This window comes from Halichoerus grypus, chromosome 4, assembly GCF_964656455.1.
Source record: "Halichoerus grypus chromosome 4, mHalGry1.hap1.1, whole genome shotgun sequence".
Classification (NCBI taxonomy): Eukaryota; Metazoa; Chordata; class Mammalia; order Carnivora; family Phocidae; genus Halichoerus; species Halichoerus grypus.
This window is the reverse complement of record NC_135715.1, coordinates 113547342-113553341: the sequence shown is the minus strand read 5'-3', so window position 1 is coordinate 113553341 and position 6000 is coordinate 113547342. Positions and strand designations below refer to the sequence as shown.

The 6000-nt window shown below is 36.9% G+C and overlaps 1 long non-coding RNA gene across 1 annotated transcript in view; it reads left to right on the top strand.

Annotated features, from left to right (window-relative positions):
* The first annotated feature begins 1257 nt into the window (after window positions 1–1257).
* LOC118546571 (uncharacterized) overlaps window positions 1258–6000 on the top strand; it is a 112416-nt gene continuing 107673 nt past the window's right edge. The window contains exons 1-3 of the long non-coding RNA XR_013446751.1: window positions 1258–1335; window positions 3562–3717; window positions 4666–4850. This is a non-coding gene — a long non-coding RNA (uncharacterized LOC118546571). The remainder of the gene's footprint in view (window positions 1336–3561; window positions 3718–4665; window positions 4851–6000) is intronic.

Below are 6000 nucleotides of genomic sequence, written 5' to 3'. Positions count from 1 at the left end.
TGTGAATTGTGTAAGACTATTGAATCACAGACCTGTACCTCTGAAACAAATAATACATTATATGTTAAAGAAAAAAATGAAGAAGAAGATAGCAGGAGGGGAAGAATGAAGGGGGGGAAATCGGAGGGGGAGACGAACCATGACAGACTATGGACTCTGAGAAACAAACTGAGGGTTCTAGAGGGGTGGGGGTGGGGGGATGGGTTAGCCTGGTGATGGGTATTAAAGAGGGCACGTTCTGCATGGAGCACTGGGTGTTATACGCAAATAATGAATCATGGAACACTACGTCAAAAACTAATGATGTAATGTATGGTGATTAACATAACATAATAATAAAAAAAAATCTCAAAAAAAAAAGAAATAGAATGTAAGATGTAATGTTAGATGAAAAAAGCAGGGCAAAAATATTCTATCTATATACATATATACATATACATATATAATACATGTATAATTCTATATATAGTATAATCTCAACTAAGTGGACATACATAGGAAAATACTACTTTCATAATAAAAAATAATTATTATTAAAAATACTCTTTCCTACTATGGCACTATTAATATAGGTTGTTGTCTTCTTAGGCATGAAACACCCCTTCACTACCTAGCTGGTCCTTGTGACACTTATGTTATGCTCATTTGTCACACAATCATTTCCCTTAACAACTAGATTGTGATCAAACATTACAGCACATTAATTCCCTAGTGAGACAAGTTAGAATATAGTGTGCCCTGCTGTTTTGTCACATTTTCCTCTTTTTATTGTAACTTTCTTTTAACATCACCAAATTTGGTGCTTTTATCAAAATGATTGACTCTTAAATTGGAAGATTTGTTTGATGGTTAGGCTCCGTATCTTGAGTTAGAGAGTTTTACTTAAGGTTTATAAGAGCCTGAGAATGGCGTTATCTTCACTGGCCTTACATAACACACATATCAGCTACTAGATTTCTCATTCTTGAAGTTGTGAGTTCAAAAACAAGGAGAAAGTGAAGGAAAAACTTTCCACTCGAAGGTAAGTGTAAAATATCTTAGTGATTTTCTATACACTCTCTAATCATTATGAAATTTTATTGTTCCTACCTTGACATATACCTTTAAAAGAGTTGCCTTTTTGACAAAGCAAAGGAAATGAGTTTATTCCAAGTCAAGGGCTAATAAAGCTGACATTAATTTAATAAGAATTTTGAAATATCATTGACATGGGTTGATTTGTAAGCTCCATGACTAATTTTGTTGTTTTTAACTGCCAGGAGAGTATGTTTACACTTCCAGGAGTACAGATGAAGTGATGGAATTGTTACCAGGAGCGAAGAAAGTAACAAAAAGGTATAAGGCATACATCTTCCTAGTGAGTGATAGAATCGGTAGGGTGTTTTTAAAACTGTGAGTTATTTTCTAATGTCTTTGACCATACGTGGCTTCTTAGGACTGCGTTTTGAGGGGATGAGGTGGTGGGAGGCGGGGAGGGAATGTGGTAAGAGAAGGACAGCCGGAGAAGGAGAAGGGAGCCTTGGGGATTTGCTCTGTATTGGTTCAACAGGAAGAATTCTGTAGCTTTCTCAACATTGGACTTTTAAAGCACTGATGATACAACGGAGCCACTGTTATAACATTGGTGACAGAGATAAAATTTACATTCATCATTTAGGGTTTTTTCTGCATTTTAATGAAAAAGATCCTCAAGGTCATTATTTGAACTAAAGTATAAATCTGATCCACAGTAAAATGAAATTATTGCAGGATGATATTATACGTTGATTCTGCCTAGATGTTAAGTCATGTATCTTGGCACATTAAATTATGGTAAATGAGCATTTTCTTTTCTATCAAGATATTTGTAGTAATATACTCAATTATAGATAAGATGATAGGCAAAATTTTAAACAATTTTCTTCTTCTTGCCAAAGATTCATAACAGAAATTCAATAGATGCTGTGTGCATGGAAAAGGCTTACCGAATATCCACTGAATTTACTAGGAAATTTGAAACCATAAGTGTTGACCAAGGTTAGTTAGATTTCATTCTTTCCTGATGTGAGTGTTCTATTCCACTTGTTCTTAGCTTATACTATATAACACATACACACACAAATCTTTAGGTTACTTTGCATATCTAAAGAAAAAATTTTACATATGGCATTTTTTCCCACTCAGTGTTAGGTTTAACAGTTGTTTTAGAAGTTATTAACAAATTGACACATTAAAAATTCAAAAAATTAACTGTGGTTAGTATCAGAGAATATTTTTAATATATGTGCATTTAAAATAATTATTGAGCATTAAAATCCATCTTGGAAATAGGAAATCTATAATTTTCCCAAATCTGAAATGGTGCCAGAACTTTAGCTCATTTTCTATATTCATAATTAAGTATGTTTAAGACTTTGAAGAGGCATGAACAGATTGTATCCTAATAACTGTCCACGGACCTTTAACCTACAATCTTTTCAAAAAAATAATTTACTCTCAGTTGTGAATTTAATGGTATACAATAGAATTTAAGAACAAGAAGTCTAGAACCAGGCTGCCTGGCTGAGCTCCCTACTAGCTATCTAACTGAGTTCATACTATTTAACCTTCTTTCTCTCAGTTTCCTCATCTGTGATATGGACATAATTGTATACTTCATTATAGGGCTGTTGCCAGGATTAAATGAGCTGATAAATGTAAACCACTTAGAATTGTGCCTGGCATAGAGGAGGTTCAATAAATATTAGCAATTTTGATGATTTTTTACCCTCTCTCAAGGGTTGATTTAAAATAATCCAATTAATATAACTTTAGTATGCTTTCAAATCACAGTATGTCACACCAAATATACATTGAGTCCCAAGCTCTATATTATTCTATTTAAATGAAATTAAAGGATATCTAATCAATAGTTTCAATAACACTTTCTATTGCATTATGGAAAGAAGATAATCAATTAGTGAAAATGGTATTTTCTTCATCTGTGTCACTAATATTCTGAGGAACTAAAAAACAAAGCATTTAATATACATGTTACAGGAAGCACATAAGTCTAATGTAATAACTTTCTCATTCCCAGGGTGCTTGTGATGTTTAATTAGTTAACATTTGAAAAGTGCTTTGTGGATTAGAAGTGCTACATAAGTGCTCAATCTTTATTGTTAGTAACAAAAGACCGAGTTTGAAAGAACACATCAAGCATATTTAACAAAGGAATTGTATTTTATTGTAATTTTTGCTTTTCAACTTTGTACAAAACTGCCATTAAAGTTTATTCTTGTAAGAGTTAAAAGCAGAGCACTCCCACTGAAAAGCTCAGCTCAGTTAACCCAGTAATAATGGTGGGACTTTGACTAAGTCACCCCAAACCAATGTCTTTTACTTTCATTATTACTGAAGTGAAGATAATCATACTTAACCCCTACCTACTTAACGCAGACATGAAAATAAAGACTCCTGGAAGTATTAGTTAACATTAGCTTTGAGTTCTTTGCAGGACAGTGCAATTTATAATTGTTCTGATTAGTGCTCAGTGACAGCGTGCTCACGCAGTTGAAGCAGCTAAAGCGTCTTTGCCTACAGCACCGATTGCAGAACCAGGCAGTCTCCTGTCCATTACCTTCCATCACCTCATAAAGAGAGTAAGTGGGATGGCACAGCAAGATGGAGAATCCCGGAGCTGCATATGCCTTGAGACCACCTAATCCAATGCTTTCATTCCCCATTCCCCAGATACAGGTAAAACCCACTTAGAAAAGAAAACAGTAATTGTACACTTTAAATGCATAAACTATAGGGGCGCCTGGGTGGCTCAACTGGTTAAGCGTCTGCTTTCAGCTCAGGTCATGATCCCGGAGTCCTGGGATCGAGCCCCGTGTCTCGGGCTCCCTGCTCAGTGGGGAGACTGCTTCTCCCTCTTCCTCTCTTCCCCACCCCCACTTGTTCTCTCTCTCGCGCTTACTCTCTCTCAAGTATATAAATAAAATCTTAAAAAAAAAAATAAATGGGTGAACTATATGGTATATGGATGATACAGCAATAGAACTGTTTTTTAAAAAACACTTGCATGAGCAAATATGTTTGTGTGGTGTGTATAATGTCTGCTTCTCTGGCCATTCTCTAAACTGCATGGCAAACCTACTTCACTCACCTTGTTCTCATTCCTTTGTGCTCTCTGATGTATTCTGGAATGCAGTGGTGTTGGTCAGACAAGAACCCTAGATGATTGCTTCTTTCTTAAGAGCTAAAGGCAAGCAACGAAGGAAAGTTATTTAGGCTTTTCTCTTTACCAGACGGCATCGACTTTTCAGGGGTTCTGGGGAGGTCTTGCTAACCTATCCAACTTTCCTTTTTACACTCTTTCCCAACTCAGTTTCTTACCCAGTCTCTAGCTGTTGGTTTCTGACATTTCACCTGTGAGTTCTATTCCTTTAGTTCAATTATTCTCAACCAGGAGTTTCTTATGAGCGTCTGGTATAGAGAGGAGACCTTTTGGATTACTACAATCAATTGGAGCAGGGGACAGGGAGGAAGATAAATGTCTCTCATGAGCAGTCAGTCATGAAGATCAAAGAATTATCCTACCCAAATGCTAAGAGTGCATGTAGTGAGAGATAATGACAGAGTCTAGCTTAAAATTTTGGTTCCTTTTAACTTGTAAATATAGTAATCTCCCCTTATTCACAGTTTCACTTTCCATGGTTTTGGTTATCTGTGGCCACCTGTGATCTGGAAGCAGATGATCCTCCTTTTGACGAATCATCAGAAGGTCAATCAGTAGCCTAACACCATGTCAAGGCGCCTACGTCTTTCACCTCACGTCATCTCATCACGCAGGCATTTTATCATCTCCCATCATCACAAGAAGAAAGGTGAGTACCGTACAGTAAGAAATTTTGAGAGAGACCACAGTCACATAACTTTTATTATAGTTCTGTATATTGTTATAATTGACCTATTTTATTATTAGTTATTGTTGTTAATCTCTTACTATACCTAATGTATAAACTATCTTCGGTACGTACATATAGGAAAAACATCGTATACCTAGGGTTCAGTGCCATCTGCAGTTTCAGGCATCCACTAGGGGTCTTAGAACATATCCCCTATGGATAAGGGGGGACAACTGTACTGGACTTGTCACTCAGAACTTATCGTAAAGTCCATATTCTTTCCTTGGAACTGGTTTTGATGAACAGACTGGTAAGAGCTGGTGGGAAGAGCACATGTAAATGAATTTCTTGGAAGTAATGCTCTCATGGGAGCAAAGATGAGCTGGGAAGAATGTCTGTGTGGCAGGTACTGTTGGTTGACTCACAGCAATTTCCAACCCCCTTCCTTCTTGTTTCCTTTCACTAACGAGGCTGGAAAAAAACTGACTTCCTCAGCTTTTCTTGTAGATGAGTGACCATGTGACAAAATGCTAACTCATAAGGTATAAGTGAAAGTCTGCCCTGGATGGGAGGAGGGACTTCTGGTAAAGTATTGCTTTACTGGTAAAAGTCATGGTGCTGCCCCGTCCCCTTTTCCCTGCCCTGAGTATAGATGTGATGTTCAGAGCCATCCTTCAACATAAGATGAAAATCATGCCAAAGAAGGGCCAGTACATCGAGTATGGTGAAGAATAATAGAATGAGTCTGAACCACAGTTCATCCTGGAGCAGCCAAACTAATCCTGGCAACTGCTACCCTTGATCTTGTTATGTGAGAAAAAGAAACTCCTTACTGATTTGAGACGGTTGGGTTTTCTATTATTTCTAGCTGGACACATTGCTAACAATATAGAATCAGAGGAAAATTTCCTCTGTAGGCATAATTTTGCCTATGTCTGTGTCTATGCTGTCATCTTCCCAGAATATTCTGTCAATCAGGATCACCCTACTCTGTGCCCTAAAGAGTAGCCGAACTTGACAAGGCCCTCATTGAACTAATTTCAACCTTTATTGAGAGTCTACTACTTGAAAGGCAGTAGAGCCAAAATAAAAATGAGTAAGATATAGTCCCTACCTCAGTGAGCTTGAA